The 27,439-nt window shown below is 46.4% G+C and overlaps 1 protein-coding gene and 1 long non-coding RNA gene across 2 annotated transcripts in view; one reads left to right on the top strand and one right to left on the bottom strand.

The window, feature by feature from the left end:
* LOC137306050 (RAS guanyl-releasing protein 1-like) overlaps nt 1–27,439 on the top strand; it is a 138,440-nt gene that overhangs the window by 7,997 nt on the left and 103,004 nt on the right. The gene's annotated exons all lie outside the window — the stretch shown is intronic.
* On the bottom strand, nt 365–9,730 carry LOC137306052 (uncharacterized). Its single transcript, XR_010958815.1, has 3 exons — nt 9,661–9,730; nt 798–977; nt 365–426 (listed from the first exon to the last, which is right to left on the bottom strand). It is a non-coding gene; the product is annotated as an uncharacterized lncRNA (long non-coding RNA).

Raw genomic sequence — 27,439 nt, 5'->3', positions numbered from 1 at the left:
TAATGGGTGGAAAGTCTCCACCATCCACTGTCTGCTGGCTGCACGGGTCCTAAGCTAAATGAGTCACACTCCAGTCCCTATGGGTGTATGGTCCTATGGCACAGAACCATCCCTAATTTGGCAATAAGTGGCAATCTCATGCAGAGAGGCCCCAAGATGGTTTGCGTGGGAAATGCAAGGTGATGCTTTTCTGAGATTGAGGCTGAGGTACACTTTTGAGGCAAAGAACAACCTTTGCTCTCTGTGTCGTGCAGTCCCTGACCTGGGAGTGCTTGATGCTGATACAGGGTGCCTGAGATGTGAAGGGTTTAGTCCATTTATTGTTGTATTGTGCGACTACCAGGTCGCTAGAAGGCGAACTGGATGGACCTTGGTCTTTTTTCGTCCAGCACTCACTATGTTTCCGTGGTTTCGTCCTCCAGCGCACTGATGGGCACAAGAAAGAAAATATTAAATCAAAAAAAGCGACCGTGAAAACTGCAAAATTGTCGTTAAAATCCCAACTGGTTCACTGCTTCAGGAAAGGATAGTTCCCACTCCGACCTGGTCTGGCTTACTGGCACTGCCCTCTGAAGTGGCCTAGCAAGTACAAACAATACACTCCATCACCTTCTCAGGATAACTAGGGCTGGGCTTGTTTGCCAATTATCTTACATAATTTTGTATAAGGACTATGGATAAGTTGACCTCCCCCAAAGTCCATGACCATTGTATAAGCTTAAGGTCAACATTACAAAAGCATCCGCAAATTCATTTTTTTCCTTTGATCTTTATCATTTGAACCGTCTCATTCCTACCCATTGCTCCTCCAGTGTTGTGATATTTAAATGGCAGCTCTCCCTCCTGTCTTCCCTCCTGCCTTTCCTCTGCTGGTTTGAACTCTCCTCTCCGTGAATCCATGCTGCTGGGCTGGATCCGATTTCACATCAGTAGCAGGAACCTTGTTCGCAAGTTGGGATCCAGAAGTGAAAGTGCTGCTGCTGCAAGGATGGCCAACTTTAGAGACATTTCTCCGCTGGGCAAGAAACACGAGGAAGGGTATAAGATGCATCCCCTCCCCGTGAGGAAGGAAATGAAACTCATATAAGATGCATCCCCTCCCCATGAGGAAGGAAATGATACTCATATAAGATGCAGCCCCTCCCCATGAGGAAGGAAATGATACTCATATAAGATGCATCTCCTCCCCATGAGGAAGGAAATGATACTCATATAAGATGCATCCCCTCCCCATTAGGGAGGATAAGACACTCATATAAGATGTGTCCCCTTCCCATTAGGGAGGATAAGACACTCATATAAGATGCATCCCCTCCCCATTAGGGAGGATAAGACACTCATATAAGATACATCCCCTCCCCAAGCGTGTGATTACAACCCTCATATAAGACAACCCCCCTTTCCCAAACCAGAGCATAAATGTCCATTCTTATACACTTGTACACACGATAATTTGGGAAATGGAAAAATATCACAACGGTGCAGTTGGGGGAAACTCTTCTAAGGTTGGGTGGAAGCACATTATTGGGGTACAGTGGACTTCTGAGGCGTGTGTTACCTGACCTGGGAGTACCCAATACTGGCACTGGGCTGCTTAAAGTATGAGAAGTTCCATTTCCCAGCAGGGACATCCCTCACCTTTTATTGAGCGTAACATTCACCAAAAATATATATTTTGCAAATATCCTTGTCGAAGTGACTTTGCATTTTGCACTCCTATGCATTCTGGGTGGGATGACGTCACTGAAAGTGGCCAGTCTTCTGTAGAAAGGCTGCGTAGTTTACCACAGACTATTTGCTAATAGATAAAAATAGATTTTTGTTTTCAATTTTTATTTTGCGACAGAGATGTTGAAAACTTGGCAAACATTTCACCACACAATTCTGCAATATCAGGGAAGTTAGGACATCAATTTAACGCTGAACTCTGTTTGGAATCATTTGAGCTTCATCCCGCCAGAGCTGCGGCAAAATTATTTTTGCCCCATGAGAAATGTCAGAACGGGTACTGTCCTGATAGCTCAGTGGGTGATGACATTATCTAGTGTTAGGGTTGCCAACCCTCCAGGATTGTCCTGGAGTCTCCAGGAATTAAAGGTTAATCTCCAGGGCACTGCCGCCAGCAAAAACACAGGAAAAAAATCATAGTGGCATTAAAATAAATTGTGATATTTTTCACTTCCTTTGAACACTTTTGTTTGTTATAGAAACATTGGAGATGGGAAAAAAAGGCTGTCTTTGTTTTTATTCGTTGATGAGATTTGGGCGTCGCTGGCGAGGCCAGCATTTATTGCCCATCCCTAATTGCCCTTGAGAAGGTGGTGGTGAGCCGCCTTCTTGAACCGCTGCAGTCCGTGTGGTGAAGGTTCTCCCACAGTGCTGCTGGGAAGGGAGTTCCAGGATTTTGACCCAGCGACGATGAAGGAACGGTGATATATTTCCAAGTCGGGATAGTGTGTGACTTGGAGGGAAATGTGCAGGTGGTGTTGTCTGACTGTCAAGAATCATCCAATCGGATAGCAAAGTGGCTGCCCGCTTTCTAATTGGACGCGGGAAGGCAAGGATGACCAATGGTGGCCGGGCGGGGTGGTTGGAGGTGGGCGGTGGTGGGATGAAACCTCCTGGAATACATCCAACCAGAGTTGGCAACTCTATCTGGTGTGGAACCAGACAGACCAGGAGGGTTCTCACTTCAATCCCTGTATTGTGTTAAGTTATTTCACCTCGGGGGTGGGGTGGGGGGGGGAAAGACATCCAGGCTTCCCACTTTAGCTGTGGCGTTGTGGACATGCCATCTGGGGAAAGTGTCGGCCTTGGTCGTGCCGCTGAGGCACCAGAACTTGGCTCACGTCTGAGGAAAGACCACTTGGGCAGGGTACCAGAGGAGAGAAGGCAAGCATGGGATGGAACACCCCATCACAATCACCAACCTCAGGAGGAGTGAGGAGAAAGCTCAATGTGATGCACTTATCTTGAAAAGGACCAAGACAGAGCTGAAGAATCTGAACACAATTGATTCCTGGGATGAAAGGGTTGTCCTACAAGGAGAGATTGAGTAGAATGGGCCTATACTCTCTGGAGTTTAGAAGAATGAGAGGTGATCTCATTGAAAGATTCTGAGGGGGCTTGCCAGGGTAGATGCTGAGAGGCTGTTTCCCCTGGCAGGAGAGTCTAGAACTAGGGGGCATAGTCTCAGGATAAAGAGTGGGCTATTTAGGACTGAGATGAGGAGGAATTTCTTCATTCGGAGAGTTATGAATCTTCGGAATTCTCTACCCCAGAGGGCTGTGGATGCCCAGTCGTTGAATATATTCAAGGCTGAGATTGATAGATTTTTGGACTCTAGGGGAATCAAGAGATATGGGGATCAGGCGGGAAAGTGGAGTTGAGGTCAAAGATCAGCCATGATCTTATTGAATGGTGGAGCAGGCTCGAGGGGCCGAATGGCCTACTCGTGCTCCTATTTCTTTTGTTCCTTCCAGAACTATTAAGATGTTCAAGTTCTTGTAATGGTCAAATCAGAAGTGTGGGAAGGCATATGAAGGAAAGACTTACATTTGTGTAGTACCTTTCATGATCTCAGGACATCCCAAAACGCTTTACAGCCAATGAAGTACTTTTGAAGTGTTTTTTTTTATTCGTTCATGGGATGTGGGCATCACTGGCGAGGCCGGCATTTATTGCCCATCCCTAATTGCCCTTGAGAAGGTGGTGGTGAGCCGCCTTCTTGAACCGCTGCAGTCCGTGTGGTGAAGGTTCTCCCACAGTGCTGTTAGGAAGGGAGTTCACTGTTGCAATGTCAAAAATGCAGCAGCCAATTTACACACAGAAAGGTCCCACAAACAGCAATGTTATAATTTCCAGATAATCTGTTTTAGTGAATATTGGTTGAGGGATAAATATTGGCGAGAACTCCCCTGCACTGCTTTGAAATAGTGCAACAGGATCGTTTACGGCCATTTGAGAGGACAGCCAGGACCTCAGTTTAATATTTTATCTGGAAGACGGCACCTCTGACAGTGTAGCTCTCTCCTCAGTACTGCACTAGGAGTGTTAGCCTGGATTTTGTGCTCAAGTCTCCAGGGTGGGATTTGAACCCACAATCTTCTCACTCATCAGACAAGAGTGCTACCCACCGAGCCACAGCTAACACCTCCACAATATTTGCATCTGTGATCTAACTTATTCCAGTGGCGGGGAAGGATTCCAAGGGCAACTCATTCATATCCATTTTGCCCAAAGGGTGGCCACGACGGCAATGTCTGAAGAGTTGGTGTCTGCATGGAAACCTGCCGGACAGCCCATTCGGTGAGTCTTTTGTATTGTACAAGATTTGTAGAAGTGGCTCCCGATGCCCAGGTCTCACGTAGCTGGCCGCAAACCCCAGATGAAACTTGGTGGGTTGAAGAAGGCCAGAAAGATCCAGTGAAATGGACCCCTCCAGCTGCCAGCCTCAACCCTTTACTTTGGGGTTGCTTCTAACTGCGCAAGGCACGTGGGTCGAGAACATGTGGCCATAGCTCTGCACTTAACCCAACATGAAAGCATCTTTAGGCAAGTTAGGCCAGGGGAAGTGGCATTGGTCATAGGGGAGAGAGGCAATGCTCAGGGTGTACAAAGAAAGACCTTGAATTTATATGGTGCCTTTCACAACCTCAGGACGTCCCAAAGTGCTTTACAGCCAATAAAATACTTCTTTTGAAGCAGAGTCACCGTCCTAATGTAGGGAACGCAGCAGCCAATTTGCACACAGCAAGATCCCACAAACAGCAATGAAATAATGACCAGACAATCTGTTTTAGTGATGTTGATTGCAGGATAAATATTGACCAGAACACCGGGGAGAACTCCTCCTCTCTGCTTCGTAACACTGTCATGTGATCTCCAAAATTTGCAGTTCTATGGAGAAAGAGCTGGGGGAGTGGGACTCATTGGATAGTTCTTTCAAAGAGCCAGCACAGGCACCGTGGGCTGAATGGCCTCCTTCTGTGCTGGACGATTCTATCGCATCCTGAGAGGGTAGATAGGGCATCAGTTTAAAGTCTCACCTGAAAGACAGCACCTCTAACACTGTAGCACTCCCTCAGCACTGCACTGGAGTGTTGGCCTGGATTTTGTGCTTGAGGCTCTAGAGTGGGACTCAAACCAACAACCTTCTGACTCAGAGTCAGAGTGCTACCTATAGAGCCATGGTTGACTCATAATTCCAAATTGCTAGCTGCATCCCCGGGGCCAAACAGCCTGCCAGCACTCCAGCATCGAAGACAGCCACCGGGGTGAGGTATTGGAGAGCAGGGTGAATGTGGTGGCAGGCTCGAGAGCAGAGGCTGGTGGTGTGATTGCACACAACCCGATCTCAGAGTCTACTGTGAAAATACCAGTATTTACAACAAACAGCACTGGGGCGAGTGGTTCAGCTTTTTCAGTATGATCTGTGTGGTGAACGAATGATTTTTGTGATAACTGTTGTCGCAGTTTCAGTATGAATTTAAATGTCAACTTGTCTCAGTTGGTAAGAAAAGAAAGGTTTGCATTTATATAGCACCTTTCACGACCTCAGGATGTCCCAAAGCGCTTTACAGCCAATTACGTACTTTTGAAGTGTGGTCACTGTTGTAATGTAGGAAACGCAGCAGCCAATTTGCGCACAGCAAGATCCCACAAACAGCAATGTGATAATGACCAGATAATCTGTTTTAGTGATGTTAGTTGAGGGATAAATATTGGCCTGGATACCTGGGAGAACTCCCCTGTTCTTCTTCGTGATGTTGCCATGGGATCTTTTCCATCCACCCAAGAGGGCAGATGGGGCCTCGGTTTAACGTCTTATCCGAAAGATGTTGGAATTCATATCTCTGATTCAGAAGGCCATGGGTTCAAGCCCCACTCCAAGGTTTGAGCATGTGATCTAGACTGCCAGTTCACACAGTATTGAGGGAGCGCTGCATTTTTCAGAGGTCCCGTCATTTGGATGATACATTAAACTGAGAACTCGTCTGCCTGTTTAGGTGGATGTAAAAGATCCCATGGCACTGTTTTGAAGAAGAGCAGGGAGCTCTCCTGGAGTCCTGACCAACATTCTGATCTAGCTCAACCAACACCCTCAAAAACAGATTTAACTGGTCTTTCAACTCATTTGCTGTTTGTGGGACCTAACTATGCACAAATTCGTTGCTGAGTTTGCCAACATTATTGTTTTTTTCCCCTCCAATGTTCTCCGTTTTTCTCTAGAAGGCCCTGATTCATTCTGGGATACAGATCTATAGGCACCTGGCCTCTGGTACCTCAACAATTAGCCATTCTTGATATGAAGGCATCGAACATGAATGTTGGTGGGCTATTCAACTTTGGAGGCAACACACACACACACACACACACACACACACAATTACTTTCCAGCAGGGGTCAGTGGTCTGGAGTGAGTCAGTGATCTGGGGTGGGTCAGTAATCTGGAGTGGGTCAGTGATCTGGAGTGGGTTTGTGTTCTGGAGTGAGTCAGTGATCTGGAGTGAGTTAGTGATCTGGAGTGAGTTAGTGATCTGGAGTGAGTCAGTGATCTGGGGTGGGTCAGTGATCTGGAGTGAGTCAGTGATCTGGAGTGAGTTAGTGATCTGGAGTGAGTTAGTGATCTGGAGTGAGTTAGTGATCTGGAATGGGTCAGTAATCTGGAGTGGGTCAGTGATCTGGAGTGGGTCAGTGATCTGGAGTGGGTCAGTAATCTGGAGTGAGTCAGTGATCTGGAGTGGGTCAGTGATCTGGAGTGGGTCAGTGATCTGGCGCGAGCCAGTAATCTGGAGAGGGTCAGTAATCTGGAGTGGGTCAGTGATCTGGAGAGGGTCAGTGATCTTGAGTGAGTCAGTGATCTGGAGCGGGTCAGTAATCTGGAGTGAGTCAGTGATCTGGAGTGAGTCAGTGATCTGGAGTGGGTCAGTGATCTGGAGTGGGTCAGTGATCTGGAGTGGGTCAGTAATCTGGAGTGAGTCAGTAATCTAGAGTGGGTCTGTGTTCTGGAGTGGGTTAGTGGTCTGGAGAGGGTCAGTGGTCTGGAGTGGGTCAGTAATCTGGAGTGGGTCTGTGTTCTGGAGTGAGTCTGTAATCTAGAGTGAGTCAGTAATCTGGAGTGGGTCTGTGTTCTGGAGTGGGTCAGTGGTCTGGAGTGGGTCAGTAATCTGGAGTGGGACAGTGATCTGGAGTGAGTCAGTAATCTGGAGTGGGTCAGCAATCTGGAGTGGGTCAGTGATCTGGAGTGAGTCAGTAATCTGAGGTGGGTCAGTAATTTGGAGTGGGTCAGCAATCTGGAGTAGGTCAGTGATCTGGAGTGGGTCAGTAATCTGGAGTGGGTCAGTGATCTGGAGTGGGTAAGTAATTTGGAGTGAATCAGTGATCTGGAGTGGGTCACTGATCTGGAGTGTGTCAGTAATCTGTTGTGAGTCAGTAATCTGGAGTGGGTCAGTGATCTGGGGTGGGTCAGTGATCTGGGGTGGGTCAGTGATCTGGAGTGAGTCAGTAATCAGGAGTGGGTCAGTGATCTGGATTGGGTCAGTGATCTGGAGTGAGTCAGTATTCGGGAGTGGGTCAGTTGTCTGGAGTGGGTCAGTAATTTGGAGTGAGTCAGTGATCTGGAGTGGGTCAGTAATCTGGAATGAGTCAGTGATGTGGAGTGAGTCAGTAATCTTGAGTGGGTCTTTGTTCTGGAGTGAGTCTGTAATCTGGAGTGAGTCAGTGGTCTGAAGAGGGTCAGTAATCTGGAGAGGGTCAGTGGTCTGGAGTGGATCAGTAATCTGGATTGGATCTGTGTTCTGCAGTGGGTCAGTGATCTAGAATGAGTCAGTGATCTGGAGTGGGTCTGTGTTCTGGAGTGGGTCAGTGGTCTGAAGAGGGACAGTGGTCTGGAGTGGGTCATTAATCTGGAGTGGGTCTCTGTTCTAGAGTGGGACAGTGATCTGGAGTGAGTCAGTAATCTGGAGTGGGTCAGTTGTCTGGAGTGGGTCAGTAATTTGGAGTGAGTCAGTGATCTGGAGTGGGTCAGTTAACTGGAATGAGTCAGTGATGTGGAGTGGGTCAGTAATCTGGAGTGGGTCAGTAATCTGGAGTGGGTCAGTGTTCTGGAGTGAGTCTGTAATCTGGAGTGAGTCAGTAATCTGGAGTGGGTCTGTGTTCTGGAGTGAGTCTGTAATCTGGAGTGAGTCAGTAATCTGGAGTGGGTCTGTGTTCTGGAGTGGGTCAGTGGTCTGGAGAGGGACAGTGGTCTGGAGTGGGTCAGTAATCTGGAGTGGGTCTCTGTTCTGGAGTGGGACAGTGATCTGGAGTGAGTCAGTAATCTGGAGTGAGTCAGTAATCTTGAGTGGGTCAGTGATCTTGAGTGGGTCAGTAATCTGGAGATGGTCAGTTATCTGGAATGGGTCAGTAATCTGGTGTGAGTCAGTTATCTGGAGAGTGTCAGTGATCTGGAATGGGTCAGTAATCTGGAGAGGGTCAGTGATCTGGAGTGAGTCGGTAATCTGGAGTGAGTCAGTGGTCTGGAGAGGGTCAGTAATCTGGAGTGGGTCAGTGATCTGGAGCAAATCAGTAATCTGGAGTGGGTCAGTAATCTGGAGTGAGTCAGTAATCTGGAATGAGTCAGTTATCTGGAGTGGGTCAGTGGTCTGGAGTGGGTCAGTAATCTGGAATGGGTCAGTAATCTGGAGTGAGTCAGTGATCTGGAGTGGGTCAGTGACCTGGAATGGGTCAGTAATCTGGAGTGGGTCAGTGATCTGGAGTGGGTCAGTGATCTGGAATGGGTCAGTGGTCTGGAATGGGTCAGTGATCTGGAGTGGGTCAGTGATCTGGAATGGGTCAGTTATCTGGAGTGGGTCAGTGGTCTGGAGTGGGTCAGTAATCTGGAATGGGTCAGTAATCTGAAGTGAGTCAGTGATCTGGAGTGGGTCAGTGACCTGGAATGGGTCAGTGATCTGGAGTGGGTCAGTGATCTGGAATGGGTCAGTGGTCTGGAATGGGTCAGTGATCTGGAGTGGGTCAGTGATCTGGAGTGGGTCAGTGATCTGGAATGGGTCAGTGGTCTGGAATGGGTCAGTTATCTGGAGTGGGTCAGTGATCTGGAGAGGGTCAGTGGTCTGGAGTGGGTCAGTAATCTGGAATGGGTCAGTGGTCTGGAGTGGGTCAGTGATCTGGAATGGGTCAGTGATCTGGAGTGGGTCAGTGATCTGGAATGGGTCAGTAATCTGGAATGGGTTAGTGATCTGGAGTGGGTCAGTGATCTGGAATGGGTCAGTGATCTGGAATGGGTCAGTAATCTGGAATGGGTCAGTTATCTGGAATGGGTCAGTGGTCTGGAGTGAGTCAGTTATCTGGAATGGGTGAGCTTTCTCCCTGCTAGGCACAGGATGTTGACGAGCAACTGTGGAGTACAGACTGTGGCCAAATCAATGACCTCACCCGAGACTGGCCCGATTTTCGTTTTAACAGCACTTGTATTCGCACTCGTCTCCAGTGACCGTAGCTGAGCGTGGAGTCCGTGAATAGTTGTGACAGTGGGGAGGAACAGCAGGAAATATAGATCATCCACAGCAAGGGAACGTAGAGAAGTGTTAAAGCAGAAAGACGGCAAGTTCAGAGAAACTCGAATGTTGGATCAGTCAGAAATAAAAGCCAAATGCTTACCTCAGACTCTTAATCACAAGACTAAATGACAAGGGCTGCGGTTAAACTCCGTGCTGACAATAAACACATGTGCTCCTCCCACTCAGTTGGACTCCGCCCACAGCTCACTGACTGCAGGTTTGGCAGCAGACCAGCTCAGGGTGTTGTAATACGAGTGAAGTTGTTTTCCATGTCAGTGCAGACGAGGCCGGTGTGACTGCAAGTCTTTTGAGCAAGGATTACTTGGCTGCAGCAGTCTCTCCTTTGTAAACTTGGGGTCCTACAGAGTGAAGGAAGTTAACACAAAAACAACAATTTGCATTTATATAGCGCCTTTAACGTAATAAAATGTCCCAAGGCGCTTCACAGGAACGTTATCAGATAAAAATTGACACCAAGCCACGTAAGGAGATATTAGGACAGGTGATCAAAAGCTTGGTCAAAGAGGTTTTAAAGAGTTAAGATACAGATCAGCCATGATCTAATTGAACGGCGGAACAGGCTCGAGGGGCTGAATGGCCTCCTCCTGTTCCTATGTTCCTATATCCACTTGTACGAGAGTGTGACCCAGGGGTACAGCAGTAGTACCCACCTTGTGACCTGAACCAGAGATCCACGTCTTTTGTAAATATCTCATCATTCTCTCTGAAGATGTAGCCAGCAGACACTTGGTGAGATGAGGCTTGCACTAAACTATGTTATTTCACAACTGGTGAACCTATTAGATTCACTTATTTCAATCGATACAACTTACCTTTGCATAATAATATTAAATAATGAGCACGCTACACTTCCCCACATCTGTGGGTTGTCTTACTTAACTTCAACAGAATAACTCTTCTCTATTGTGGCCTACAGCCCAGGGAAAAACCATCTCTCCCTACGGTCTTTTTCACTTTCCAGTCTTAGAGGTGCATCCACCAACTTGACCAATGAGCCCGCTGAGTTCAGATAAATGAAGACACTGCAGCAGCAATGAGTGTGAAAGATTACCAGGATGTCAAACTATCCTTCGTTGTCTTCAGCACATTGTTCCGATGCCCATCTGAATCTTAAAGCACATCTACCCTACTATTCCGCAAATTTAACCCTCGAGAGCTACATTTGGCTCAATAATAGCATTTTTAACAAATATTACACCAAGGTCCCCACATGGTAGCATAGCCAGAAATCTCGAACCAGGGGAAGTGATTTTGCCAGTTTAGTGCCAGTTGATTCCAAATTCGGGACACTTTTGGCCCATGCCAACTAGGAATTGGGTTGACACTTCCCCAAACTCATTTTACATAGGACCGCCATAGTGAATGGGTTTTAATTCCTTCATTCTGGGTTAGATTTGAACCCAGGCCCCAGAGGTGAAATGTGTGAGGTATTTCATCACAGATAATGGGAATATAACTGAATTATTAAATGGATATTTTCTAGAAATATTTGCTAGGTTTGCTGTTCAATTACTGTGACGCAGTAGTGGGAGGTTCATTACGGAGTGAAGAGGTCCCACAAGATTGGCAGCTAAACAACCAAATGCCTGTATCTATAAAGGAGGGAATCAGGCCTAGGTAACTATTGACTTATTAGCCTCACCTCAAAACCAGGTCAAATATTTTGTAGTAAACTAGGCTACGATACAGATGCACATAGAGATAGACCAAGAGTGACAGAAAGACAATGGGAAACACTAATGCTAACACACACACTCACACTCACTCACACTCACACGGACACACATACACACACTCACATGCTAATTCACACGCACGAAATGCCAGGGGCCATTGTACAGATATAAAGACAGAAAATGCTGGAATCACTCAGCAGGTCAGGGCAGCATCTGTGGAGAGAGAAACAGAGTTAACATTTCAGGTCAGTTCTTGTAAATCATGGAGCGAAGAAACTCCTGGCCATAGAGACAGAGAAAGATGGAGAGGAAAAGTGAAGGAGGATGAGCAGTCTCTTCCTGGGCTTAAGGAACTATTGGGTGACCTACGATCTCTTCCTGGAGACCTAATTGAGGGGATCATTCCCAGCGTTGCCCCAAATGTCACAACGTCCTACAAAAGGGAGACAAAGCAGTGCAGCCAGCGTTGTGGTAGAGACAGTATCCCTCCCTCGATCCCACAGTGATAGGACAAAGGAAGGGCCTGACCTTCCCACAAAGCCACAGCCAACAACTTGCCCTCATCTTCTTTTGCATCTTTACCACCCAAACACAGCACAGCCTATCCAGCCCACTCAACGCACCTCAGTCAGATATCAACGTATGAATCTCAGTATCTACACTTGGGGAAGGACACACCCTTCACAGCCCGCCCCCCCTCACCCCACCCCACCGACAGATAATGGAAATTGGAAGATAGTTGAGCGTCCTCCATACACTGAAGTTTAGATTTTTCTGGCCAGCGTTATTTTAAATCGTGGGATCGCGCTGGTTTTAAAATATTCCCAGCACATGCCCATAAGAGCCACATTTTTTTCCATTTTAAGCCGTCAAACATGCTTAAAAAAATGTGGGTATCCCAACTCCTGCTGGTCTCCTGGACCTGTAGCCCCAAGTCCTGCTGGTCTCCTGGACCTGTAGCCCCAACTCCTGCTGGTCTCCTGGACCTGTAGCCCCAACTCCTGCTGGTCTCCTGGACCTGTAGCCCCAAGTCCTGCTGGTCTCCTGGACCTGTAGCCCCAACTCCTGCTGGTCTCCTGGACCTGTAGCCCCAACTCCTGCTGGTTTCCTGGACCTGTAGCCCCAACTCCTGCTGGTCTCCTGGACTCAAAGCCCCAACTCCTGCTGGTCTCCTGGACCTGTAGCCCCAACTCCTGCTGGTCTCCTGGACCTGTAGCCCCAACTCCTGCTAGTCTCCTGGACCTGTAGCCCCAACTCCTGCTGGTCTCCTGGACTCAAAGCCCCAACTCCTGCTGGTCTCCTGGACCTGTAGCCCCAACTCCTGCTGGTCTCCTGGACCTGTAGCCCCAACTCCTGCTGGTCTCTTGGACCTGTAGTAATGTAGGAAATTTTGCCTGATAATGCTCCTGTGCAGCTCCATGGGATGTTTTACAATGTTAAAGGTGCTATATAAATGCAAGTTGTTGTTGTTGACCCATAATGGAAAGTTGCACCTTGCTGGAAAAGCTGAGATTGCTTGCCTGTTTATCTGGAAGTGCTCTTCCTAGAGGCAGATCCTGGTCTGTCTTGCCATTCTGGCTGGTCGGATTCTGCAAACCATGTAGGAGACATTTAAGGTGGTAGTTGAATTGTTTCCAAGGTCACTAATTAGAGATTTTAATGGAAAAATGGATGGGATCACAGTAATAGCAGTAAAAAAATCTCATATAACTTAATTTACCCCCAGTGTCAGTTTACCTGCCCGATACGGATAGTTGCCGATCAGTGGAACAGAGTGGGAGAGCAGTCACTCAACTCTTTGCATGAGCTTACTTCAAAACCATTTGCTCCGCGGCATGAGAAAGGGAAGCTTCTGCCCCGATCTCATATCAATCAGAGTACGTGAATCCCCATCATTTACCTTGAGCCGCTCTGATCTGAAACAGCTGTAGGCCTCGCCAATACGATTTTAACTGCAGCACTACCAGGCCAGACAGCTGCTGTGCAGGCTGGTTTGGAAAGGATGTGGCGTCACATTGATGTTTGCAGCAAGGCCTGAAGAAAGTTGGTATGATGTAGTGCAGGTTAGGAGCTTTCGACCGGTGTGTGAGTACTCCAGAAACGTATAGAAGTTACAACACGGAAACAGGTCCATGGTGGTCTTTATCCTTCACACGAGCAGTAATCCTAATCTCATGTGCTTGCCCTGTTCCCATATCCTATGACCCCCCCCTTTCTTTCAAATGTCTATCTAACCTCTTCTTAAAGAAAGACTTGCATTTATATAGTGCCTTTCATGAACCCAGGATGTCCCAAAGCGTCCCACAGTGACTGAAGTATATTTGTAGTCTCAGTTGTAATGCAGGAAACGCAGCAACTAATTTGTGCACAGCAAGATCCCATAAACAGCAATGGGATAAATGACCAGATAATCTGTTTAAGCTGTTGGTTGAGTGATAAATATTGGTCAGGAGACCGGGGGAGTCCCCATTCCAGACACTTGAGCACAAAATCCAGGCTGACACTTCAGTGCAGTACTGAGGGCGTGCTGCACTGTCAGAGATGCCGTCTTTCAGATGAGACGTTAAACTGATGCCCTCTCAGGTGGACATAAAAGATCCCATGGCACTTTCCGGAGAAGAGCAGCGGAGTTCTCCCCGGTGTCCTGGCCAAGATTTATCCTTCAATACTTCAAGTCTGGCTTTTCACACATTCATGATTTGAATCGCTCCACCATTGGCGGCCGTGCCTTCAGCTGCCTAGGTCCTAAGCTCTGGAATTCCCTCCCTAAACCTCTCTACCTCCCTCTCCTCCTTTAAGATGCTCCTTAAAGCCTACCTCTTTGGCCAAGCTTTTGGTCACCTGTCCTAATATCTCGATGTCTAATTTTGTCTGATAACGCTCCTGTGAAGTGGCTTGGGTTTTAGGTGCTATATAAATGCAAGTTGATGTTGTTGTTGCAATTCTAAATACAGTTCAAGATCACCTCCCTGTCACTCACTCCCAGTTGTATCAAGGAGAGCTGGCCTAGCTGACCCTTCAGTGGAAAGACTGCAGCTTTTCAAAGCGGCCTTCCTCTGTTTAGATTACCTCCAGTCCTTTCAACAGGCTCGTGTCACCTCAGAGATTAAAGCGTGCTCTCCGGGCAACTGCGTCTATCAGCTCTTGGTGACTCCTCCTGGGGGAACTGCGAGCAGGAAAAACAATTAACAGACTCCGTGCAGGGAGATCATTGGGCTCGGGAGACCGGCCGCTGACATCACAGTGACGTAAGGCTTGCCTGACTGAGCTGGTTGCCAGTTGCGTCCGCTAGCCCACGATCAGGTGGCCCCGCAGTCAGGCAGAAGCTGATGGAACCCGTGTCAAGCCATTCGGTGAGTCCTCTCTTAAGTTTCCTAGCTTTGGACGACATTGATCGGAAACGTGTGCAAGTTTGGTTGTAGGGCGTGTTACATAAGGGCTCGGTTTAGAGTGAAGCAAAGCTGGGACATGGTACAGAGCAGAGAACAACAGCCTTCATGAATGGCTGCTTTGTTTTTGAACTCATTCATGCAGTCAGATCCTGTCAGGTTACTTTATATGAATTAATTCTTTCCCCCCTCCTCTCCCGATGGTGCGGACTCTTGCTAGGGCAGGGTTCCTTGCCCAAGGGCCAGTCTGCACGGGGTGAACGTTGGCCGGCTCTTCGACTGTGGAAGGGCAGCAAAATCAGACCTAAAGCTGCGTTCGCCCAAATTCTACCCATGAGCACTTTGTCGAGGCACTGACTATGATCGGCAGCGGGAACTCTGGCTAATTTGTCCCCCTCACCCAGTCCAGGGATACTGAGGCCAATTGCTGAGAAATACACCAATTGGATGTCTCAGATGGGCCGGCACAGGCACGATGGGTTGAATGGCCTCCTTCTGTGCTGTATCATTCTATGAGACCGGGCAACCTGTACAAGGGATATGGGTCTAAAGCAGGTTTCTAAAACAGGAGTAAATATTATTCAACAGTTAAGTTAGAATGTGGCTGGAATATAATTTCACCAGGTGATATATGAGGACGAGGGAAAGTGATCTGTTAGAATGGCTCAGAAAATGACTCTGAGACGTTCTGTAAAAGTGCTCAGGAAGCAAACGTGATGTCGTACCAACTCACAGTATCTAATGATGGCACAAAGATTATGTGGGTTTAAAAAAAAATCAAAACAGCCTCATGACAATTCTGTCCCATAGTAGCTTGCAAATGCGTTAGGTATCAGATCCGGAACAGTGGGAGTTTTCACACCCGCTGATGTGGGCATTGTGCAATGGCAGTTTTGCAGCAGACTATGCTAAAGAAAGACTTGCATTTATATAGCACCTTTCACAACCTCAGGACGTTCCAAAGTGCTTTACAACCAATGAAGTACTTTTGAAATGTAGTCACTGTTGTAATGTAAGAAACCTGGCAGCCAATTTGCACGCAGCAAGGTCCCACAAACAGCACTGTGATAATGACCAGATAATCTGTTTTTAGTGATGTTGGTTGAGGGATAAGTATTGGCCACAACACAGGGGCAAACTCCCCTTCTATTCTTCAAAGTGGTGGCATACACCCACTTGAGAATTGGTTATATGTTGTCTTTTCAAAGGGACAGTACTCCTGACAGTGTAGCACTCCCTCAGTGCAGCACTGGAGTGTCAGCCCAGATTTTGTACTCAAGTCTCTGGAGTTGGACTTGAACCCATGACTTTCTGACTCAGCGGCACAAATGCTACCCACTGAGCCACAGCTGACCATTCTACCTGCTAGCGTATCTGGTATCTTGTTCATTCTTGGTGCTTGTCCATCTCTGAGCCTACACAGTGACTGGCATCAGACTATTTGATTGTGGACCTGTCAGGGCTGTGCCCAGGAACTGTTCCTCTTGGATCATTGATACCTGAGACTTTGGCTCACAAGAGCCAATGAGCAAATCCTTCCGCCTTGACCCTGTTGAATCATTCCTTCAGCAGTCCAATCAGAAAGGACAGAATGACTGAATACAACGCTATCTCGCACAGGGACCGAATTGTTCTGTGCACAGTTCCATTTGAACTTCTCATGTGGATCGTGAGCATTGAAGAACATATCTTAAAATTGTGAGGTTCACAAGTGAGTTACAAGTGTTGGTAATGCAGCCTCGAGAGAGGTGGTTGAAGGTTGACAAAAATGAGCTGAGAATTAAAATCTGGGAGGAGGAGAAATTGGTGGAAGTTTTTTGATTGGAGTGAATAGGGAGGTGTTCGATCCCTTGGAATTTTGAACATAAATCCGAAGTCTATGAAATGTTAATATTTAGATCCATTTACAAGTACAGGAGAGTGGTTGTTCACCACGTGTAGTGTTACACCCAATCTGATTACTGGTATGTTCTTGGAAATCAGAATGTAACTTCCACTGACAGTCTCAAACTGTGACCACTGCAGTGTGTGTTGGTGTGGAGATGCCGGTGATGGACTGGGGTTGACAATTGTAAACAATTTTACAACACCAAGTTATAGTCCAGCAATTTTATTTTAAATTTGTGGTATCGCTATCTTTATCAGTGTCGAGCTTTACTGAAAGTCTCTGTTGGTAAACGCTCTGTCCAATTTGGAACTGAGCCTTACAGGACGAAAACTGATCCAGTGTTGAGTTAACTGAGTGGCAGAAGAGCTGAAACAATGGGCATCAGCTTGCCCCTGGGCTAACGAGTGGAAAAGTCGACCAGCTTCCCCCGTTCTTGATCCCTATTCTCTCACTACTGCTGTTGCACTTGTGGCTGTTGGTTGGCAATTTCTACAGTGCCTTTCACGACCCCAGGACACCCCAAAGCACTTTATAGCCAACAAAGTACTTTTGAAGTGTAGTCACTGTTGTAATGTAGGAAACGTGACAGCCAATTTGTGCACAGCAAGCTCCCACAAACAGCAGTGAGACAAATGACTAGATAATCTGTTTGCAGTGATGTTGGTTGAGGGATGAATATTGGCCCAGACGCCAGGGAGAACTCCCCTGCTCTTCTTCGAAATAGTACCATGGCATCTTTTACGTCCACCCGAGAGGGCAGATGGGGCCTTGGTTTAACATCTCATCTAGAAGACGGCACCTCCGACAGTGCAGCACTCCCTCAGTGCTGAACTGGGAGTGTCGGCCTAGATTTTGTGTTCAAGTCTCTGGAATGGGACTTGAACCCACAACCATTAACGCATAAGAGTCAGCACCTATAGGAGATCAGAAGAGAGTTGATGGGGATAAGAAAATAAGAGAAGGAAGGAAGTAAAGGAGGAGTGAGATAAAGGTTAAAAGGAAAAGAAGAGAGGAATGAGGTGTTTTTGAGGGTAGGGCATAATTAGTTTAGTTAAAACAATGATGCAGGACTGAGGTGGCCTGGGAGCTTTGAGCTACAACAAGGAGATTGCAATTCTAACACTGGCCCAGTGATCAGAGAACGAAACTGGGGGAAGGTCAGAAACATGAAGAGCCCACAGGATTCGCATCAGCTGCTACGTTCCATCAATTGAAAGCAGAGGAAGCCCAAATCACAGCCACAAGGCCACAAGCAGCCCTTGAGTCCTGGCAATTCGACCCTCAAAGTCCAGACCACTCAGTCCAATTTGCACGTACATCTCTCACACAGTGATTTCGCCTGTTTAAATTTTGTGGGCCTGGAGGTTTGGAAAGGGCTGTTTTCAGTGATGTTGCACCATGATCTGTTAGTATCAGAAAACTGAGATATATGCAAATAAATGGAAAAATGCACATGAACTTGAGATTCCATGGTATACACCTGTAACCATGAGATTCCATGGTATATACCTATAATCCTGAGATTCCATGGTATACACCTGTAATCCTGAGATTCCATGGTATATACCTGTAACCCTGAGATTCCATGGTATACACCTGTAACCATGAGATTCCATGGTATATACCTGTAACCATGAGATTCCATGGTATATACCTGTAACCATGAGATTCCATGGTATATACCTGTAATCCTGAGATTCCATGGTATATACCTGCAATCCTGAGATTCCATGGTATATACATGAAACCCTGAGATTCCATGGTATACACCTGTAACCCTGAGATTCCATGGTATATACCTGTAATCCTGAGATTCCATGGTATATACCTGTAACCCTGAGATTCCATGGTATATACCCGTAATCCTGAGATTCCATGGTATATACCCGTAATCCTGAGATTCTATGGTATATACCTGTAATCCTGAGATTCCATGGTATATACCTGTAACCCTGAGATTCCATGGTATATACCCGTAATCCTGAGATTCCATGGTATATACCTGTAATCCTGAGATTCCATGGTATATACCTGTAACCCTGAGATTCCATGGTATATACCTGTAATCCTGAGATTCCATGGTATATACCCGTAACCCTGAGATTCCATGGTATATACCTGTAATCCTGAGATTCCATGGTATATACCTGTAATCCTGAGATTCCATGGTATATACCTGTAACCCTGAGATTCCATGGTATATACCTGTAATCCTGAGATTCCATGGTATATACCTGTAATCCTGAGATTCCATGGTATATACCTGTAATCGTGAGATTCCATGGTATATACCTGTAATCCTGAGATTCCATGGTATATACCTGTAATCCTGAGATTCCATGGTATATACCTGTAACCCTGAGATTCCATGGTATATACCTGTAATCCTGAGATTCCATGGTATATACCTGTAATCCTGAGATTCCATGGTATATACCTGTAATCCTGAGATTCCATGGTATATACCTGTAACCCTGAGATTCCATGGTATATACCTGTAATCCTGAGATTCCATGGTATATACCTGTAATCGTGAGATTCCATGGTATATACCTGTAATCCTGAGATTCCATGGTATATACCTGTAATCCTGAGATTCCATGGTATATACCTGTAACCCTGAGATTCCATGGTATATACCTGTAATCCTGAGATTCCATGGTATATACCTGTAATCCTGAGATTCCATGGTATATACCTGTAATCCTGAGATTCCATGGTATATACCTGAAACCCTGAGATTCCATGGTATATACCTGTAACCCTGAGATTCCATGGTATATACCCGTAACCCTGAGATTCCATGGTATATACCCGTGTGGTCCTCAAAGACACAAGCTGGGAGGTCCCCGATTGTAAGATGGTTCATTTTTCAGTCAACTTGTGACAAGGTGGCACTGGGAGTTTAAAAAGTAACACATTTTCGTTGATGAGAGTCAGAGGTTTCGCTATCAAAAATAAACTTATTGACCGAATTCCACTTGGTAATCTCTCTCAAAAAGAGAGAAGAGAGTTTGTTGCTCAAAATAAACACTTGTGATAACACTGCCCTTGATAATTTGTATGTGGGCTCTTCCTGTCTGAAAACCTCCAAAGGAGGAAGGAATTAATGGAACTCACAGCTAAAAAGAGAACAATGGCATTAACCCTTCTGGATAATAAGGATTAATTTTGTTTGCAGATAACACTAGGCCTCTAACTCCAACCCTATATAGCAAGACATGTAACACCAGGCCCATATCAACAGGGCTATAATCAGACAAACATTGCCACCGAGCCACATAAGGAGATATTAGGACAGGTGACCAAAAGCTTGGTCAAAGAGGTAGGTTTTAAGGAGCGTCTTGAAGGAGGAGAGAGAGGTAGAGAGGCGGAGGGGTTTAGGGAGGGAATTCCAGAGCTTAGGGCCTAGACGGCTGAAGGCACGGCCGCCAATGATGGGGCGAAGGGAGTGGGGGGTGCACCAGAGGCCAGAGTTGGAGGAAGGCAGAGTTCTTGACGGGGTGTGGGGCTGGAGGAGGTTACAGAGATAAGGAGGGGGCGAGGCCATGGAAGGATTTGAACATGGGGATGAGTGTACAACAATCTGGGTCACAACTTGACCCTTCCTCCTTCCCCCTATAGAACTACGTGTCCCCTTCAAACGTGCAGGTGAGACAAAAGGCAGGTGCGAAGGGAAGGCACGTACCCTGTCACTGTGCTAGTGATTAAAGTTTTAATTACGAGCTCCTGTTTTGATGCAGGGAGACACTAAGAGTCACTGAGCCACACAATGCAAGGAGCTGCCTATTCTTTATCCCGAGCACTCCTGCTTCAGATCTTTTCAAAACCCATAAAGGGTCGCATTATTCTGCCGGCTGTTACCTTTCCATGTGCTGATTGACCAGTGCCTCTGAAGGCCCTGGTCGCTCTGCGTTACCTCGCACCTGCAATCCTTCTGCTAATTATTCAATGGCTCGTCAAACTCCAGCCTCACAAAGAGCTGGTTAAAATAGCGTGATTTAAAAATAGCCCTCAGCTGTTGTGGCACTGATATCACTTTGCAGTGTTACACGGTGGGGGGGCTTACCTCTGTGACTTCCTCCCACACACTGGAGCAACGAGGCATTAGACTGGCAGTGCTGTTGAGTGGGAGGAAGTCTACAGTACCTCCAAATAGTAATGTTTTAAAAAATATTGTCTTTTTTTAGTAACGCTCGATAGCCTCCAACAGCCCGTAGAAGTGAAGAAAGATTCTGTAACCTGCTATTTTTTCATGGTGATATTTATGGTGCTGCTAGATTTTCGGTCCGGTGCTTGATTAGAAATAAAATACTAGACGTACATGGCAGGTCAGTCAGCATGTGTATGTTGTCAGTGGGTAGCTCCCTCACCTCTGAGTCAGGAAGGTGATGGTTATCTAAGCCCCACTCCAGAGACTTGAACACAAAATCCAGGCTGACACTCCAGTGCAGTACTGAGGGAGTGCCGCACTGTCGGAGGTGTTGTCTTTCGGATGAGACGTTAAACTGAGGCCCTCTCAGGTGGATGGAGAAAAACCCAGGGTGTCCTAGCCAATATTTATCCCTCAACTAACGTCACAAAAATAGATTATCTGGTCATTTATCTCAATGCCATTTGTGGGATCTTGCTGTGCACAAATTGGCTGCTGCGTTTCCTACAGTGATTATACTTCTAAACTACCTCATTGGCTGTCCTGAAGTCGTGAAAGGCGCTATATAAATGCAAGTCTTTTTTTATAAAGAGAAAAGACCAGGTGTGACTCTTTCTTGGTTCTGAAGAAAAGGGCCATACTCCAAATGTTAGCTCATCTTTTCCCTTTACAGATCCTTCACTGACCTGTTGCGCATTTACGGCAATTTCTGTTTTCATAAGATTTCCAGCATTTGCAGGTCATTTTTTTTTCTGCAGAAGTAGCTGGCAGACGTGACTTATACTGCTATTTTTACTTTAATATGAATTGAAGTAGTGGATCAGCCAGGCTCAAGCTTGACTGTGGTGCCTCTCCCTGTTGAATAGCCTGCTGATGGTCATTGTCTGTAATTGTTTCCCAGAACCTCGAAACTATGGGATTCATTCCCTCCCTCAGTCTTTCCTCCCCCCTACAGAGTTTTAAACCCAAACTCGGTATCACCCCTAACCACCACTTCTTGATTTACACCATCTTCCTACTTCCTGTTTTCAGGTTTGATTGCGCCTTTGCATGACCTTTCACCTGCATTTCTCAATTTAAGGTAACCCACATAGGCCGAAGGCTGTCAGTACTTTCCATCGATTAGGGAAGGGGAAAGAAAATGGCCATAAACACGCAGTGCCGTCAAAGTTTATGTGGCGAGGCACCGCCCTGATTCCGCAAGCTGCATGGAAGGAAGAGCCCTGTGGTTTTGGAGGTGTCCAACCCCTTCATGGTTTCCACATCAGGCTGGTCCAAGTGATGGGAAAGATTGCCCAACCCTTCGCTTCTTGTGTTTCAAGAATATGGAAGGAAACCGCTCACAGAGGGCAGACAAAATCAACTGGATCGAGCTCAGTCAATTCGTACAAACACGCCAAATAAGTGGAACAGTAGGAGGGTCTGGGGGCAGAGACAGAAAGTACCTGCATATTTCATTAATAATTCAACATTTCTGAGCCTGCCCTTACTGAATTTGGAATGTTTGTTTGCTATGCTAACTACGTCCAATTTACATGTATAGATATATTAAATTAATCCAGAGTCTTGAGCACAAAATCTAGGCCGACACTCCCAGTGCAGCACTGAGGGAGTGCTGCACTGTCGGGGGTGCCGTCTTTTGGATGAGACATTAAACCAAGGCCCCATCTGCCTTTTCAGGTGGATGTAAAAGATCCCATGGCACTATTTCAAAGAAGAGCTGGGGCGTTCTCCCCGGTGTCCTGGTCAATATTTATCCCTCAACCAACATCACTAAAACAGATTATCTGGTCATTCTATCATTGCTGTTTGTGGGATCTTGCTGTGCGCAAATTGGCTGCCACGTTTCCTACATTACAACAGTGACTGCACTTCAAAAGTACATCATTGGTTGTGAAACGCTTTGGGACATCCTGAGGTCGTGAAAGGTGCTATATAAATCAAGTTTTTCTTGTTTTTTCTTTTAAAAAGAATGTAGAGCATGTTTGCTATAGTTATAGAAAGGGTAAAGCGGAAAAGTATGTTAATTAAACTCAATTTACTTAAACAAATAACATTAATTAGAAACTAGTTTCATTAGCATTTGATACACTGGATAAAAGGGATTATGCTCACTCAGGTATGCAAATTAGCCTAAATTGAATAGCACATAATCTAGGCTGAACTCAGTGCAGTACTGAGGGAGAGCTGCATTGTCAGAGGTGCTGTCCATCAGATGAGACTTTAATTTGAAGCCCCAGGTGGATATAAAGGATCCCCATGGTACTATTTGAAGAGTAGGGGAGTTCTCCCCGGCACGCGAGGGGACAACATTCATTCCTCAACCAACATCACCAAAAAACAGATTAGCTGCTCATCTCCATCATTACAACAATGACTACACTTCATAAATCTTTCATTGGCTGTAAAGCGTTTTGGAACATCCTGAGGTCATGAAGGCGCTATATAAATGCAAGTTCATTATTTGTCTGTGGGACCTTGCTGTGGGCAAGTTGGCTCCACGTTTGCTTACAAAACATCAGCGATTATGTTTCAAAAGTAATTATTTGGCTATGAGGTGTTTTGTCACACCTTGAAGATATGAAAAGTGCTGTAGAAACACAAGTTTTTTCTTTCCTCTATGATTGAAATATCACAACTATTCTTTAATTATTATTCTTTAATTAATAATGATTGTGCAATGGGGGCTCCACTATCACACTCCAGCCCCTTCCCATGGATAATAGAATTAGGTGGATAATTGAGAGCCCAAATTTCGTCCTTGCATTTTATGCTACTTCAGTTGTACTTCAGATTCTAGCAAACTCTTATCCATGTGCCAATTGGCGCTGTTTACACCGTTAAACCCCGTCCCCTTATGCCACTGGCAGGCTCAGAGGCCTAGTTTATCCGTGGGAAATGTCCTCTGGACAGGAATGAAGACAAGGACAATACAAACATCAAATGGAGCCTTACAGTGAGCCACTGTCTCACCCAAGGCTTGCAAAAAACGTTCATAGATATATGACATGCCAGATAATAGGAATGTAGTTAGATAATGCAGGACCCACTGTAACTTTAGAACCAGAAATCACTCTCAGTCCTGTGATGATATCAACTTTCTGGGCAAGACTGTCGGGGAAATATTAGGGGTGAGAAGTCTGATCAAAAAGAGGGAAACAGATCACAGATCTACTTAACTTCATTTCACTTTTAACAGTGAGGTTTTTTTATTATTCACTCTCGGGATGTGGGCATCGCTGGCAAGGCGGGCATTTATTACCCGTCCCCAGCTGCCCTGAGGAGGCGGTGGTCTGCAAGTTAAAGAATCAACCACATTGGCATGGGACTGGAGTCACACATAGGCCCAGACCGGGTAAGGACGGCAGGTTTCCTTCCCTAAAGCACATTAGTGAACCAGATGGGTTTTTACGACAATCTGACAGCTACATGGTCACTTTAACAGATGCATTATATTTCCAGATTTTTAAAATCTGAATTTAAATTCCCAAACTACCATGGTGGGATTTGAACTCACGTTTGATCTGGATTATTAGTCTAGTAATATAACCACTACACTACCGAACCCATTTAATGTGGCAAAACTAGGGGCATTTATAAACCAAAAGGAGTGACGCTGCCTCCAGATGGTTCTGAGTTGGCAGGTCTAACTATGGGTAGCATATTCAGTAAAATGGGCTCACATCATTTCCAGGGCAACAGATGGAATTAATGGTGTCCTTGAAAGTCCCCATTGCCAGGGAATTACAATAAACACTTATTTAATAAAATCACAGCAGGAGAGCAGTAAAACTGTTCAGGACTAAAGAATTCAGCATCTGCTTGTCTGCAACTTCCAACAGACCTGGCTGACCGAGAGGGGCCCGAGCTTTTCACACCTCGCAAAACAACTCAAAACCCTTCCGAGTCAGCACTCGCTCCAGATAATGTACACAAGCCCCTTACCGTGTCAAATTCCCAATAGACAGTGTGTGTCTTAGGAACATAGGAGCAGGAGTAGGCCATTCAGCCCCTCGAGCCTGTTCCGCCATTCAATTAGATCATGGCTGATCTCTATCTTAACTCCATTTGCCCGCCTTAGTTCTGTATCCTTTAATACAAAAATTTATCAATCTCAGTTTTGAAATTTTCAATTGACCCCCAGCCTCAACAGCTTTTTGGGGGAGAGAGTTCCAGATTTCCACTACCCTTTGTGTGAAGAAGTGCTTCCTGACATCACTCCTGAACGGCCGAGCTCCAATTTTAAGGTCATGCCCCCTTGTTCTGGACTCCCCCCATCAGAAGAAATAGTTTCTCTAGATCTACCTTATCAAATCCTTTAATCATCTTAAAGACCTCAATTAGATCACCCCTTAATCGTCTATATTCAAGGGATTACAAGCCTAGTTTATGCAACCTGTCCTCATAATTAAACCCTTTCTGGTATCCCTGGGAAGACACGCCTTAACAACAACAACTTGCATTTATATAGCGCCTTTCACGTGGAGAAATGTTCTAAGGGACTTCACCAGAGCGTAATCAACAAAACAAAGTGAAGGCCAACCCAAAGAAGGAGCTGTCAGGATGGGCGATCAAAAACTTGGTCAGAGGTGGGTTTTAACGAGGGTCATAAAGGAGGAGAGGAAGGTGGAGAGGCAGAGAGGTTTAGGGAAGGAAGTCCACAGCTTAAGGGCTGGGCAGCTGCAGGCACGGCTGCCAAAGGTGGGGTGAAGGGAGGGACGATACACAAGAGGCAAATGAAAGGAGAGATTGTGGGGGTTGTTTGTAGGGTTAAAGGAGTTTACAGAGATAGGGAGAGATGAGGCCATGAAGATTTAAATACAAGGATGATCATTCTAAATTTAAGGCACTTGGAGATTGTGAGCCATTGTAGGGTCAGAGAGGTCAAGCAGGATAGGATATGGGCAGCAGAGTTTTGGATGAGCTGAAGTTTTCGGAGGGCGGAGGATAGGAGGCCGGCCAGGAGAGCATTGGAATAGTTGAGTCTGGAGGTAACAAAGGCTTAGGTGAGTTTCAGCAGAAGATGGACTGAGGCAGGGCCAGAGGTGGATGATGTTACCGAGGTGGAAGTAGGCGTTTTTTGTGATGGAGAACATATGGGGTCAGAAGCTCAGCTCCAGGTCAAACAGGACTCTGAAGTTGTGAACAGTCTGGTTCAATGGCCGGGGAGAGGGTTGGAATCGGTGCCGAGGGTACAGAGTTTGTGGTGGGAGCCGAACACGATGGCTTAGGGCTCCTCCATGTTTAACTGGAGTAAGTTGTCGCTCATCCAAGATTGGATGTCGATCAAGCAGTCTGACAACACAGAGGCAGTGGAGGGTTTGAGAGAGGTGGAGAGGTAGAGCTGTTTGCGTACAGGTGGAAGTTTGTCCCAGATCTTCAGATGATGTTGCCAAGGGGCTAAAAGGGGTTTGTAGTTGAGGAAGAAGAGGGGGTCAAGGATAGATCCTTGGGTGGACTCCAGAGGTAATGGTGTAGGGGCAGGAAGAGAAGCCATTGATGGAGATGCTCTGGCTACGATTAGATAGGTAAGAATGGAACCAAATGAGGGAAGTGCCACTGAGCAGGACAGTGGAGGAGAGGTGTTGGAGGAGGATGGTGTCGTCGACCATGTCAAAGACTGCAGAGAGTTTGAGCAGGACAAGAAGGGACAACGCACCACAGTCAATGTCACAGAGGATGTGACTTTGGTTCGGGCTGTTCTAGTGCTGTGGCAGAGCGGAAACCTTCAAGATTTAAAGATGGAGTTGTGGGAAAGGTTGCCATGGATTTGGGAGGCAATGACACATTCAAGGACTTTGGAGGGGAAAGGGAGGTTGAAGATGGGACGGTAATTTGTAAGGACAGAGGTTTTTTTAAGGAAATGGGTGATGATAGCGGTTTTGAAAGGGAGGGGGACAGTACCTGTGGAGAGCATACCTGTATAGATAATAGGTACGTTGCCTATTTTAGCTTATATTGAATACATAGCCCTTATGGCTTTATTATTCTATTAAATAACTTATCTACGAGCTTCAAGAGGTGACAATACACACTTGTAAGGAATGTCCCTCAACACCAGGAGTCCTTTAAAGGGGGTTTCATGCTCTGGATCCCAGGAGGAATCTCCAGACTCCTTTTCTTTGAGACGGTAGCCTTTCAAATCAACAATGATGACCACGTGATGCCAAAGAAGCCATGGAAGGTACCTGCGAATGTGAGAAAGTATGGTGCCCTTCCAGGCAGCTTCTTCCAGACTCCACGGGGTAGATGTTGACAATGGGAAGACCTTGGGTGAACAGCGGGAGCAGCGCCCACCTGGGATTTGAGAAAGAACTTTTTCACCCAGAGGGTGGTTGGAGTCTGGAACTCACTGCCTGAGAGGGTTGTGGAGGCAGGAACCCTCACAACATTCAAGAAGCATTTGGATGAGCACTTGAAATGCCATAGCATACAAGGCTATGGACCAAATGCTGGAATATGGGATTAGAGTAGACAGGGCTTGATGGCCGGCGCGGACACGATGGGCTGAAGGGCCTCTATCCGTGCTGTATGACTCTATGACTCTGACATCGCTGGGGAGAGGCTGCGTCACTTTGAGGGCTGGGCCTCATTTCTATAATCCTGGTGTTTTGGCCGCTCGCAGGTAGCGTGTTAGCCAGTATTTTTGCATGAACTACGTCATTTCTACAAAAGGAAGCTTGGTTTGTGTGGGAGCCATGGCTCAGTAGGTAGCACTCTCGCCTCTGATTCAGAAGGTCATGGGTTTAAGC

Source organism: Heptranchias perlo, chromosome 41 (assembly GCF_035084215.1).
Source record: "Heptranchias perlo isolate sHepPer1 chromosome 41, sHepPer1.hap1, whole genome shotgun sequence".
In the NCBI taxonomy this organism is placed as follows: Eukaryota; Metazoa; Chordata; class Chondrichthyes; order Hexanchiformes; family Hexanchidae; genus Heptranchias; species Heptranchias perlo.
Note: the sequence above shows the minus strand (reverse complement) of the source record. Positions and strands in the feature narration are given on the sequence as shown.